The sequence below is a fragment of the Balaenoptera physalus genome (assembly GCF_965194825.1).
Source record: "Balaenoptera physalus genome assembly, chromosome: 3".
Taxonomy (NCBI): domain Eukaryota; kingdom Metazoa; phylum Chordata; class Mammalia; order Artiodactyla; family Balaenopteridae; genus Balaenoptera; species Balaenoptera physalus.
The window spans coordinates 125,186,931-125,201,800 of record NC_138890.1 but is presented as its reverse complement, the minus strand read 5'-3'; the positions used below and the strand labels follow the sequence as shown (position 1 = coordinate 125,201,800).

The window sequence follows — 14,870 nt, the reverse complement described above, 5'->3', positions numbered from 1 at the left end:
TGGCGGTTGGGGCAAAGCCCGCGGGAGGCCGCCCCGCCCCCGCCCCCGCCCCCGCCGCGGAGCCGCCGCCGCGCGCAGCCTCTTCCCCCCTCCCCGGCGGGGCGGTGGCGCTGTTGCCGCCGCGGCCTGTGAGGCAGTAACTCCTCTCCGCCCCAGCCCCCTTCCTCCTCCTTTCTCTCCTCTCCCTCCCTCCCCTCCCCGCCCCTCGCAGTCTCTCGCTCGAGTGAATGTGGCGCGGTGGCGCGGGACGCAGCCTCGGCCCCTGCCGCGGCCCCGCGAGCTCGTGAGGAGACGAAGCCGCCGCCTGCCCCCACCCCCTGCGCTTCCCGGGGGAGCTACCGCCGCCGGGGAAGAAGAACGAGGAGGGGAGCGAGGGGACGGCGGCGGGGAAACGGGAGAGGGAGGAGAAGAGGGCTCGAGGGCGAGAAGGGAAAGCGGGGAGGGACGGACGGAAGGACGGACGGCCCGACGGACGGCCCGGGGAGGGGGCCGCCATCGAGCCTGTCCGGCCCCTCGGCTCTAGCTCGGGGCGGCCGCGGCGGCGGCGCAGGCGAAGGGCGCGGCAGGCGCTATCGAGACAATAACCCCGCCGCCCGGCTCCGGGGGCGGCGGCGAGAAGGAGGTGGCGGCCTAGCGCGGCCGAGGCTCGCCCAGCACCCCGGCGGCGTCTTCGCCCCCCGTCGGCCAGGTTCGGCCGCCGTCGGGTGTCGGGGCGCGCGGGTCGCCCGGAGTCCCAGGCTCGCAGCTGACGCCCCCTGCCCTCCCCCTCCCCGGCGCGCGTGGAGCTGGTTTTCCGGGTTCCCCTGGACCGAGTTGGATCCTGCTGCTCGCCACGGCAGGAAGTGAGTTTCGCACGGTAATTCCGGGCGGTGTCACGAGTGAAAAGTTTTTGTTTTTCGGCGGAGATCCTAGTTGGGTCTGGGAAACTCCTGCAAAACTCGAGACCAGGAAACCAGTCTGCGTCCCAGCCCCCACCAAAGCCACCTACTCTTCCTACTGCGGGAGGCCACTTCACATCCGCTCTCACCAGAGAGAGAAATTCGGCTGGATCCGAAGTGACTAATGAAGGGAAGGAAATCATGTCAGGCGAAGCCTTGAAAAAGCGGCCCTGAGACACTGCCCGACCGAAAGGTAATTTTCACAAGTGTCTACGAGTCACAAAGCTCCCGGGCCAGGAAAGTGAGGGAACTTTAGCGTTTTTCACTTTTTCTGAAGTTCACCTAGATTCTCCCGTTCTGATGTCGAACTGGATAGTGTTTTGGGTGCTGAATAGTAGAACTGATTTTATTCCCTCTTCTACCATCTGGACTCTGGTTATTTTAGAAGAGGTTGTAAGAGTGCGGTGGGTCGAAAAGTTTTCAGCAATGCGAGGAAGGAGTGCCTTTGTTCGGCACAAGGTCCAGAAGTTTTAGTTTCCCGGAACATATACGATGTATATTTCTGATTTATTAAGTTGCTGAACCTGGCAACTTTTTGTTTTGGAAGAAAGTTAGGTCACTGCGGGGAGGGATTTGCTGCTGCTGAGATGGCTGCCACATTTGTTTATACTGTTACCGATTACTTGGCTTTTGTGTTTAATTGTATATAGAGATTTTTTTAGTACCAACCTTTATGGGTATATTTCATTTGGATCTTATAAGCCAAAAACCTTTGCCATTCTTAGTCGTTTTTCTAGGTGGGTAATACATTTCTTCAATAACTTGTTCCTTTCAGACATTTAGAACTTGATAATACTTGTTGGGTTAATTAACTGAAAGCAACTGTCGGCTAGGTTTTCCTTGTCACTGACTTAGTAGAAAGAAAAAGGAGGGAGTAAGTATTATGGACAAAGAGAGGGTTATAATTAAAAAACAAACGTAAACACCTGTAAGTGGTTTGGTTTGTTAGGACTTCTGTGCAGTTCAGAACAGAAGATACAGGAAGGGAAGTAGAACGCTTGAAACAATTTTCATGGGCATCACGTTGATTGTGATAAACAGCTGTGCTTTTTGAATAGTACAGTATTTACATTTTTGTGTTGGCCCAAGTGTTTTGGCTGGTTCTGCCGCCCAGAAAGTGATGAGTATCTGCCTTGGGGGCAGGGATTAGTGAAGCAGGGGGACATTCCACCAGTCAGTTATAGATGTAAACACTTCTGAACCAGTCGGTAGTCTGTATAGATGAAACTAGTTTTGGTCGCAGCAAACACAAACGGTTTCTTCAGTGGTGTTTTAATGTGTGTCTTTTTAAGGTTGGTTTCCCCCCCAGTACTTTTGTGGTAAAGGGAGGTGAAAGATAGTACTGTGCTTTTGAATAAATATTAAATAAATATGGTATTTTGTTGGTAGGTGTATCTTAAATATAAACTGATGTTTATTTGCCCATGCTACCTCAAGGAAAAATAGGTGGCTTTCTTTAGTTCAAAGAAGAGAAAAGGTAGCTCTTAAAGGACAGGATCAAATTATTTCACAAGTATATTTCAAAATGGGAATCTTTTAAGTCGTACTCTGTACTGTTTTGAATTTTTCCCTAGAGCTTAGTCTCTGGAGCTCCTTTTTAAATTTTTTTAATTTTTTAAATTGTTGGTAAGATTTGTGACCCATCAGGTAATTCCTGTTAGGTCAAAGTGGCTTTATCAAGAAATTTAAAGCGTATAACTAATCTACTTTATGATTTTGGGACATATCATCAGGCAGCGAAAGAGGTTATTCTTGGGCATCTGAAAGAGGGGAACAAAATAAATGGCATTGAACTTCGGTTTCCTTATATGGTTTATACTTGGCTTCAGAGCAGCAAAACCTTAATAGAGCAAGTCTTTTATAGAGAATTATCACTTTGCGAAAATGTTTCTCTGCATTAGTGAATTTTACTTATAAAAAGTATTATAGCCCTTGAAAATACCTACTTAAATAAATCCCTGTTTTTAAATATAGTTCTTGATTTTTTTTTTTTTTTCCTTGAGGGAGCAATAGTATGTTTAAATGCAGACAATACATTTTTAAAAGTGAGATGTTCACCTTTGTAGTTGCCTTTGAGTCCTTTTTTTCCCCTTAACAAAACAAAATTTACTTTTCAGTTTACTTAGAATTTTATTAGGTTAGCACTGAATTAACGTAATGAATTTTAGGTTTTATACTATTGTCAAACTATAAATATTTTTCAAAGTCTCGTTTAAAATGTGACAGTGAAAAGAGGTTTAAAAAAGATGATAATCAATTAAAATATTTAAAAATGGCTTCAAATTTTGGATACTGTTAACATTGTGTGGGTTTTCTTAGATTAAATTGGCAAATCTAGAGTACGTCCAAGGTGTTTGCGCAAAATGCGCTCTTAATGGCACTGTTTATTGAAGGTACTTAAGAGTATTCTATAGTGATAATCTTAATCTTTCAACTAATTAATTCAAATATTATGTTATGAAGTCTGCCTGCTGTTTGAGAACAAACTATTACAAACTTTTCATGTATAAAAAGCTTACAGCTGTTCAAATACGGAAAGCAAATTTTTATTGCATGTTTTTTATTAATGAAGTGATAATTATAGTTAGAGACATTTTGCATGTATCATTGGTAAATCTCTAAAATTCAGGTATTTTAGGAATATTGGTATTGAGCTCTTGGTAGTAAATGATACCTTTAAGAAACACATGAAAATTTCAGAAAATTAGGTGCATATTTGGGCATTTATTTTAAATAATTGTTTATAGATGACATGGTTTAGAGTTTAAGCTGTTTTTCGCTTAGAAATAGATTATGGCAGTGTTTACAAAGTATTTGGGATTATGCAGATTTTAATGATGTTGGATAGGAAAGTAATTTTTTTTTTTGTAATTGCTGCTTACCTAGATTCTCTTTAAACAGACTTGTTGCTTGCGTTTTTTTCCATTGCTCATCCATTTCTCTGTCACATGTCTTGTTTTTTTTTCTGGGAACACCTGTGTTATAAAGTCCTAAAGATACCTTTCTCTTTTCCTTTCCTGATAACGTATATTGTACCCGTGTTTAGCTGTTCATAATAGATTATTCAGGTTTTTTAAAAAAATTAGTTAATTTTTTGGCTGCGGTAGGTCTTTGTTGCTGCACACGGGCTTTCTCTAGTTGCAGTGGCTTCTCTTGTTGTGGAGCACGGGCTCTAGGCGCGTGGGCTTCAGTAGTTGTGGCGCACAGGCTCAGTAGTTGTGGCTCGCGGGCTCTAGAGTGCAGGCTCAGTTGTGACTCGTGGGGTTAGTTGCTGCACGGCATGTGGGGTCTTCCTGGACCAGTGCTTGAACCTGTGTCCCATGCGGATTTTTTTTTTTTTAATTTATTTATTTAATTTATTTTTTATTTTTGGCTGCGTTGGGTCTTTGTTGCTGTGCTCGGGCTTTCTCTGGTTGCGGCGAGTGGGAGCTACTCTTCATTGCGGTGCGCGGGCTTCCCATTGCAGTGGCTTCTCTTGTTGCGGAGCACTAGCTCTAGGCACACGGGCTTCCGTCGTCCTGGCGCACGGGCTTAGTTGCTCCTCGGCATGTGGGACCTTCCCGGGCCAGGGCTCGAACCCGTGTCCCCTGCATTGGCAGGTGGATTCTTAACTACTGCGCCACCAGGGAAGTCCCGATTATTCGGTTTTTAAATGCACACTGTTTGCCATGAAAAATGTGTATGTGGATTATGCTCTATAATATCTACTTTTGAATTGTCTAAGGAAATAAGCTCAGCACTTCTACCTTCTACTTTTCTGTGATTTACTCCCTATTATTTTTTGTTTATTTCTTGATGCCTATCATCGCTTGAAATGTACTACATCATTTTTCAGATTTAACTTTTTCTGTCTTTATAAAAAAAGAAATCTAGCTGTTATTCAGCTTTCTCTTCTAATTCCTTTATCTCGTATTTTTATAGCTTCATTTACTTCCCCTATTTTCTTCATGTTCAGTTCTTGTTTTTTAATTATATTTTGCCCTTTTCTTTTTGAACTTTACTAGTCTCTGCTTATCACTTCAAAAGTTGTTTAAAACATGAGTAGAAAATATTTATTTGCTCAGCTCCACTGAACTCTGTATATCCCTTTTCATTCCAACTCAGTTTACATGTCAGTATTAACCTAATACTCATCAGTGTATTTGTTTTTATTTATGTTTTGTTTCCTCAATTCTTTTTTTCTCTTTAATATCACCAGATTTACCTCTGTTAAGATAATATCATGGTGTTATGTATTCTTATATTCATTAACCCTCCCCCCAATACCTTCTTGCTTTATTATGCTTTCGGCCTCTTAAAACACACAAGCTTATACCTCTGTACCTCCCTTCTCTATTTGTTCCTTTCCTTCCTGTCCTACCTCCAAATTAGGTGTCTTCTCTGTCAGTGTCCCTAAATTTTTGAAATTGCCTCCTTTTGTCTGTTTTTATGAAATAAGCAGAGTGGAATTCTATCACTCACTTTATTCTTCTCACTTCATATTTTGTTCCAGGTACCATTGGATGAAGGCCACGCCAGGCTTTCTAATTGATAGTATGTGAGACAGTAGGAAAGAATATCTAAAAGTTAAGTTAATAAAAGAAGATTCTACTTATCTGGAGGTTATTTATCTACCTATGACTTAAGGTATATAGAGTGTAGTAGAAGAACTAGAAAATAATAAAAGAGACATTTAAGTAATCAAAACAGATGTAATAAAATCTGGGGACTTCATTCATAGGGACATCCTTATTCAGAGCCCATTTGTTTTTGATTATACTGAGCTGTTTCCTGCCTTTTTGATGTACTAGAAGAGGTGAGAAAGCACACTGACAGCATCATGAAGCTAGGGCCTATCGTATTGGGTGGACCAAAAAGTTCGTTCAGGTTTTTCATAAGATGTTGCAGAAAAACCCAAACAAACTTCTTGGCCAACCCAATACAGTGAGGGAATAGAAGAGTGGAAAAGAAGTCTGAGTAACTTAGAAAACAGAGTAGTCTCACAACATGGGAAATATAGCCCATATTTTGTAATAAGTGTAAATGGAAAGTAACCTTTAAAAATTGTATACAAATAAAAAATTTAAAAAAATAGAGTAGTCTCAGACAACTTGCTTTGCGGATGAGTGCCTTATACATTTTATTTGTCCTTAGGAGGATTCACTCTATTATAGCATAGTGTAATTACAAGTAATAGTAACTAGCCCTAAGGCAGCTGTTCTCAAACTCTTTGGTCTTAGGATCCCTTTACTCTCTTAAAATTTACTAAGAACCCCACAGAGCTTTAGTTTATGTGGGTTATATTTATTATATTTCCTGTATTACAAATTTTTAAAAATTAATTAAAAAATAATAAACCATTGCCTGTTAGTGTAACCCTCTTTTAATAAAAATATTTTTAATTAAAAAAATTAAATTAGGTTTTTTTAAAAAACCTGTTTTCCAAAACAAATCTTTAGCAGAGTGGCATTGTTATATGTATTTGGAAGTCTCTTGTGTTTGGTTGAATAGAAAACAGCTTGATTCTCGTATCTGCTTCTGCATTCACTCTTGCAATATATTGTTTTGGTTGAAGTATATGAAGAAATCCTGTATTATACAGACACATGGTTGGAAAAGGAAGAGGTATTTTAGCCAACATTTGACAAGTGGTAGTTTTTTAAAGGAGAGCTGCAGTGTTGAATCTGAAACCATATCACTGAATTTTCCATTTCTTGTTATCTGAAAATCCGTGGTATACCTTGCACTTTGAATTAATCTTTCACCTGTTTATGATTTTGTAACACCGTGTATTGGTTGTTTGGGAAATACAGGTTCATTGAGTTATACATTTTTTCCCCAAAGTTGACACATTTCATTATGCAGTAACAAAACCAAAAAAGTTGTTAATGTCACCAGTAATCTCATCAGAAGTCCTTAATACGAAGCTGTAAAGCTCAGGGTGGCAGATACAAGTTTTTCACAATTCTAAATTTTCACTTGGAAGCTCGAACATTAATCATTGGTAACAAATACTGTCAGTGTTTTTCCCTTGAAGTTACAGGCTTACTTGGTTTATTTTTGAGAAAATGTGTGCCAAATTCCTAAGTCTATATAACCGTAATTTCTCATTCTCTCTTTAAGGTCAAAATGTTCCATTAAAAAAAGGCTAATTTAGTTCACGACTCAAAGTAATATACACAAGTGCTCTTCCTCAAGATTGCTCTTTCTCCACATAGAATATGAAGAAGACATGTATTGAAGAGTTGAGACTTAATAAAATTATTATTTTGGGAGGGGGATTCTTTGGCAGTCCAGTGGTTAGGACTCACTGCAGAGGGCTGGGGTTCGATCCCTGGTCAGGTAACTAGGATCTCGCAAGTCACACGGCACGACCAAATTAAAAAAAAAAAAAATTGTTTTTACTGCTTCATTAAAGATATACTTAAGTGAAAGTGGCATTTGAAAAGAAATCTGGGAATATGTAATGGTGCTAGTCGAGCTTGATGTCACTGTGTTTGTGCTAAGATGCTAGCGATTTTACCCACCGTTGCTGTCAGTATAGTGGGAAAGGGCAAATGATGTTTTAATATTATGATGAAAATAGTATTGACCGTGAAAAGTCCTTGAAAGTCTCCCAGGACTTCCAGGGCCCATTGACCACACTTTGAGAACTTAGGTGGATGTTGGGATTTGTGGAGCATTTGTTACTTGCTTTGATTTTTTTTTTTTTTTTCATTCTGGGAGAATCCTGAGGCTTGATTGTTTAGCTCATTAATTTGGTCTTCAGTTCTTTTCAATTATTTCATTACTTTTTTGGGAAGGAAAATAGAATTTCTAAGAACTCTTGCTTTGCATTTTCATAGTAGTTGATTTTTATTTTTTGGTTGTATTTTTGGTCCACACATAAGCTCTTGAATCTCTGAGATATATATTACTTTTACATTGACTTCTGTTTGCTCTGTTAACAATATAGGAAGTTTGTTCTTGTGCTTGGTATATCCATCATGCTTTTGGTTTTTCCTCAAATGTTAGATTTTTCATTGTAAAGTTTTATATGATGGTCCAGACTATACTGTATTGGTCATTTAAGTGTATTTCCCCAGCCCAAGTGAATCCCAGTTTTTCTGTCTTTGGTATATTTAGCTAATGGGTTTCTCCTTAGGGTAGCTTGTCCTCTTACTCATATTTCCTGTCCCTCAGGAGATAATATTCCCCTATTTCACAGTTATACTGTCCAAATGTCAGATCTCCCACAGTATAGAGAGTTGTGCTGGAGGCCTTAGCCATGCAGCTGTTCTACTATGGTTTTATTACCTGGCTGACTGCCCGGGACACACACTTCTTCCAATGCTTCTTGCTAAGAAAACTTATCCTTTTTGGAGATCCCACTTTATACTTGTCTTGTGTATCTGGTTCTTCAGATGTGTTTTGTTGTCATCCGCCCTTTCCACCCCCCCACCCCCTGCCCCAATCCACTTTTTAAAAAATTTTAGTTTATTTTATTTATTTTTAATTAATTAATTTATTTATTTTGGCTGTGTTGGGTCTTCGTTTCTGTGCGAGGGTTTTCTCTAGTTGCGGCGAGCGGGGGCCTCTCACTGTCGTGGCCTCTCTTGTTGCGGAGCACAGGCTCCAGATGCGCATGCTCAGTAGTTGTGGCTCACGGGCCTAGTTGCTCTGCGGCATGTGGGATCTTCCCAGACCAGGGCTCGAACCCATGTCCCCTGCATTAGCAGGCAGATTCTCAACCACTGCGCCACCAGGGAAGCCCCCCAATCCGCTTTTTATTCTCTACAAATTCCTTTCTGTTCTTATCTGTAGATGTACCCCTCCTAGGTTTTTTAGTGCCACTATAGTTTTTTTTTTTGTAATTTTTTTTTCATATTTTAAAGTTTGGAACAATGACAGATACACAGAAAAGTTAGTAGCATAGTACAAAGAATTTTTTTTGTTCCTGAACCATTTGATAGTAAGCTGTCCATCTCTGATGCCTCATCACCCCCAAATACTTTAATGTTTATTTCCTACAAACAAGGGCATTCTCCTACATAATAACATCATAACTATTAAATTAGAAAGTTAACAAGAATACATTACTAACATCTCAGTTTGACAAATTGTCCCAATGTCTTTTAGATTAAAAGTAGAATTATGTATTGCGTTTAGTTGTCATGTCTCTTTAGTCTTCTTTAATCTGGAACAGTTTTTATCTTTACTTTCAGGGGACTGACTTGACACTGAAGATTATAGCTCTAGCTATTTTGTAGAATAACCCTTAATTTGCATTTCTCTGACATTTTAATTAGATTTTGATTAGATTTTCATTATTAGATCTTTGGCAGGATTATCATGGAAGTGATGTTGCATTCTTCTCCTGTATCTTATCAGGTGCCAGGCAATTTCAGTTGTCCCACTATTGATAGGAATTGGTTATGTGATTAAGGTTGTAAGTGCCAGACATCGCCTATGTCAAGGTACTCCTTTCTCATTTGTAATTAATAAATATTTTTGGGCTAGGTGTTGAAACTATGTAAATATTTTGTTCCTCATCAGATTTTTAATGTATTCCTTTATTTACATCTCTGTCTATTCATGATTACCTATTATATTCACTGAGTTATAATCTACTATCATTTGTTTTGGTACTTAAATTGTTGTTGATTAGGCTAGTGGGAACCCCTTCCAGCTGGTTTATTTTCTTTTTGACATACCTCTTCCTTCTTTGAGCACTTTTTTGTATCTAGCACAATATGCTGTTCCAGACTTAACTTCAAACTTGCTCCAGTTATTTTTAGTGGAAGATGGTACTTAGAAGCCAAGATTGGGGCACTTCTTGTGCTCATTGCTCTTGGGGTGTTGCTGCACCTGGCCTTCTTAGCATATAGAGGTAGGGGATATTTTTATGTGCGCACACGTACACATTCACATTTACATCTATATTTCTGTAAATATAGAATGATTTCGCAATGGTACTTCTGGTTCTAATCCAGCACCACAGAGTTCATTCTAGTGTTTTCCCTTTCCATATTTGTAACTTTTTTCTGATAGTGAGAACTAGTTTTGTTTCTGTACTTTTTTTTTTTTGGTGAGGGAGATGAGTTAAACATTTGATCAGACATTTTCAGCCAGAAGTCCCTGTAGTCCAGTTAATTTTTGACGTATTTCTAAAGGGATAAAATTCTAAAATGTAGCACATGGTAAAATATACTTAGGTGAAATATTTCATTCCTTAGCAATTCAAGGTTACTATATGAAAGGTGGATGGAATGAATCAGTACGTTTATGGTCTATGTTGGATAGGTTCCTTGTGGAGATAATGTTGGGGCTCGATTTTAGTATGAATGCAGTGATTTTGGTGCAATTGTATTTTTCCATATGAAGGTTTTATTGTTTATATAATCCCAAAGTTTGGAGCGTGTATCTTATTTCCTTGATAATTGTGTCCTTGGAATTTCAAACCTTAGACCAATTCTAGATTGCTGTGGGCTGGGGTGGGAGAAAGTTGTGTCATTTGTATTAGGGCCAACACAAGAAACGTGTAATCTAAAAAATGAATCTCCTTGCCAAGGCTATCACCCAGTCTAGAATAAGTTGGTTTGACTTCCCCCATCCCTGGAGATTTTGGAAGTGATTTTAGAGGCATATTGGGATATCTTTTTGTGGCTAGAGTAGATTTACTCTCAGTCTTTTAGGAAAAGATAAGGATCCTGGTGGCAACAAACGGATTCTTTGGGTGCCCTGTTAATCTCTGGGGACTTGAAAAGATTTAGTTAATTGTCCTGGGGCTAGCTGAAGAATATCAGAGACTGTGTATAGTAGTTGCAGTTCGATGGGTCAGAGATACCTGATAGCAGCATAATGTCCTGTATGCTCTTTCTTTTGAAAATTGTTCCCAAGCCAGAAACGCTGAGAGTCTGTCTATCTTCTTTATCTTTTTTGAACTTGGTTATTGAAATCAGTACCGTTTCTATCAATTCAATCTTTTAGGTATCTATAGAGTGACATACTTTAGGGTAGGCTAGGAGGGCTGGACAAGGTACAAGCACTGAGAGGCTTTTGTTAGGCAAAGGGCTAAAACAATTACCTTAATTTTTTTTTTCTTACTTGTTATACAAATTCAAATACAGAAATTTATAATATAGAAGATGAAAATTCCCTATAATTCCACTTCCCAGAGATCCTCAGTGTGTTTTTTATTCTTCTGAAGACTTCTGTATGTATTCCAACATGTAAGTGTGCATGTGTGTACATGTGTAAGTATCTTTAAATAAAAATGGAAGATATATTTCATTTATATATAAGGGGATATAGTAGGTATGTATATGTGTTAATTAGCTTTAGAATTGTTTCTAGGTTGTTATACATGTTGATGAAAAATTAATCAGTCCATCTAAGAATTGGAAAATTATATTTGAGCCAAATTTGAGGATTGTAACCTGGGAAGAGCATCTCAGAAAGCTCTGAGAACTATTCCACCTATTAGAAGTCAACACATAGTATATAAGTTTTTTTTGAGACAGAGGGCTGTACGATAAATTATTGACAGTTTACATAATCCAGATTTAAGTGCTATTGTGGTGGGTCATGTGACCCTTTACAAGATCAAGAAGGAATGGTATCCTTTGAGTTGTCGTGTTGATGCTGGCAGAATGTTGCTGTTTATGGTTGAGCAGGTATTCCTGCTGATGGGGGAGGTTTCGTCAATGCATAATGTGGATACACAATGCACAGTGTGAGGAGAGGGCAGAGAAAAATTTTACATTTAAATTTCTCTTGTCTTGCCATAAATATGAATTTTGTTTCATATACATGACAATGCTGTACAGAATATAAGTTTATTCTTGTATTCTTTGCATGTAAATTTTTACACTTGTATGAATTTTTTCTGGTGGATAAATACCTAAAGTGCATTTGCTATGTGTGTAGTTGAAATTGATAGAATCAAATTCTCTCTGAAGAGTTTGTATCCATTTATACTTCCACCAGTTGTATATGAGAGTACCTCTTTATGAGCATTCTTGAACAAATTGGATATTAGCTAAAGTACTTGTGCAAATCTGAGACAGGCAGCATAGTATAGTATATATATAACATAGGCTTTGGAGTCAGGTTGCAACTTACTAACTGTGATGTTGGCAAGTTAAATGTAAAAATTCTTTTAGGAATATTACATATTTGTATGCCTTTTGTGTTCTACATGGATTTAGTTGACTTGTTACTTATATGCTTTGGTTATGGTGTTTGCCATTTAGAAGTTTAAATTTTAATGTAGTCATATTTGTCAGTCTGTGCATTTTTGGGTTTAAGGGTATTCTTAGAAAGGATTAATGCCAAGATTATAAAAATAATAATCTAAGTTTTCTTACTTTGGCTTAAGGAGTGAAATAATTATCTAGATTGATTCTCTCCAAATTTCTAACCAGTTGTTGTAACACCATTTGTTGAATAAATCATCTTTTTTACTTCTAAAATTCTATCTTTATCGATAGAAAATTCCCAAATATACTTAATCTATATGAAAGTCTTCTTTTTTTATTTATTGTGTTTTTGTTATAATACTATGCTCACTTGATTTTTCCACCCCTCCTCATTATAGTATGCTTAATAGCTGGAAGTGTCAGTTTATTACTCTAGTTTTGAAAAAATTTTCCAGGTGAACTTGAATCATTAAGTTCTAAAAATACTTCTTGTTGGTATGTTGATTGAGAGTGCTTGAATTTATAGATAGTTTAAGAAGTAATTGATACCTTTACAATAGCCTATCTCTTTCTAGGAAAGTAAATTTTCCATTTATTTAATACTTTATGCCCTTCAGTGGATTTTATGATTTTTTCTTGTCCTATCCATGTTTCTTATTAGTATGCATATTTTTTGTTATTGTTAAGAATTATGTATATTTTTTCATTAAGCTTATTTCCAAAAAACTTAATGGAGGAAAGGTGAGAGCTGCTGCTGTTATGAATGGGGCTATTTCTTTCATTGTATTCTTATCTGGATACTTAAATGGAGGGAGGAGATTGATTTTAATTATTTATTACCTACTGCATTCTACTGAAGACTTTTTAAAAATTACTAATAGATTTTTAGATGGTGTGGTATATCTTCTAGGTATATAATTATAGATGAACGAGTAATAGCACTTTTGTGAAAATTGAATTATAAATATATTAAATTGTATAGTCTCATGTATTATAATTTAGTATGCATCCTGACAAGTACTTAGTAACCTATCTTTTTTTTTTTTAAATTAATTAATTAATTAATTTTCGTCTGCATTGGGTCTTCGTTGCATTGCTCAGGCTTCTCATTGTGGTGGCTTCTGTTGTTGCGGAGCACGGGATCTAGGCACACAGGCTCCTACCTCTACTAGGCACAACTACTACTTCAGTAATTGTGGTATGCGGGCTCAGTAGCTGTGGCTCGTGGGCTCTAGAGCGCAGGCTCAGTAGTTGTGGCGCATGGGCTTAGTTGCTCTGCGGCATGTGGGATCTTCCCAGACCAGGGCTCGAACCCGTGTCCCCTGCATTGGCAGGCGGATTCTTAACCACTGTGCCACCAGGGAAGTCCCAGTAACCTATCATTTTAACTGTAAAATTCTTCCCTCATATCCTTTTTCTTTTAATACAGCAGGTTCTTATTAGTTATCTATTTTACACATATTAGTGTATATATGTCAATCCCAATCTCCCAGTTCATTCCACCATCACCACCCCCTGCCCGCTTTCGCCCCTTGGTGTCCATACATTTGTTCTCTACATCTGTGTCTCTATTTCTGCCTTGCAAACCGGTTCATCTGTACCATTCTTCTAGATTGTACATATATGTGTTAATATACAATACTTGTTTTTCTGATTTACTTCACTCTGTATGACAGTCTCTAGGTCCATCCACGTCTCTACAAATGACCCAATTTCGTTCCTTTTTATGGCTGAGTAATATTCCATTGTATGTATATGTACTGCATCCTCTTTATCCATTCATCTGTCGATGGGCATTTAGGTTGCTTCCATGACCTGGCTGTTGTAAATAGTGCTGCAGTGAACACTGGGGTTCATGTGTCTTTTTGAATTATGGTTTTCTCTGGGGTATATGCCCAGTAGTGGGATTGCTGGGTCATACGGTAATTCTATTTTTAGTTTTTTAAGGAACCTCCATACTGTTCTCCATAGTGGCTGTATCAATTTACATTCCCACAAGCAGTGCAAGAGGGTTCCCTTTTCTCCACACCCTCTCCAGCATTTGTCGTTTGTAGATTTTCTGATGGTGGCCATTCTGACTGGTGTGAGGTGATACCTCATTGTCGTTTTGATTTGCATTTCTCTAATAATTAGTGATGTTGAGCAGCTTTTCATGTGCCTCTTGGCCATCTGTGTGTCTTCTTTGGAGAAATGTCTGTTTACTCATTTCCTTTCGTTGCTTGAGATCATCCTCCAACATTAGGATAGCAGTCTGATTGCCCAGGAGTTTCCATTTAATCATACTACACTTTCTTTCTCTAGCATTGTCTGGCTGGGGAATTGGAAAGGGAACAAGAAAACTTGCTAAATTCTGAGGTTGATTTAAGTAGAAGTTGGTTCCTTCTATCACTGTTCTGCCCCGTAACTGCCTCTCGAAGGTGACTTAAGTGGTATGAGAATGGCTTCTTGAACCTTGTTCCTTTACTACTTTTTGATTTATTTCTGAGAAAAATACTACTACTTACAAACATTTTCCTTGAACTCTTAGTATTTAGTGTGATGCACAGTAGTATTATGTATATCTTTTAATGATAGTTATTTTGGTCCTTTATTTGATCATAATAGTAAACTCTCTAGCTATGTAGTTTATACACATAGTAAATGTTTCCCAAGAGATCTTTGCCACTGCTTACACCCTAGAGTTTATTTTTGTCAATTTACATGTTTCACTGACCTTGATCTTGTCCTTCCTTTTAATATACTTAATAGATAATTTGGTATAAATGAAAGACGT

General features: G+C 38.4%; 1 protein-coding gene across 16 annotated transcripts in view; it reads left to right on the top strand.

The window, feature by feature from the left end:
- Positions 1-216: 216 nt before the first annotated feature.
- Positions 217-14,870, top strand: part of ERBIN (erbb2 interacting protein) — a 109,378-nt gene continuing 94,724 nt past the window's right edge. For 14 of the 16 annotated variants that reach the window (XR_014262241.1, XM_082457085.1, XM_082457074.1 and 11 more), the window contains exon 1: positions 996-1,131. The gene's annotated coding sequence lies outside the window, so the exon portion shown is untranslated. Of the gene's footprint in view, positions 1,132-14,870 lie in introns of all 16 variants that reach the window. The other 2 variants (XM_082457086.1, XM_082457084.1) reach the window with 2 other exon arrangements.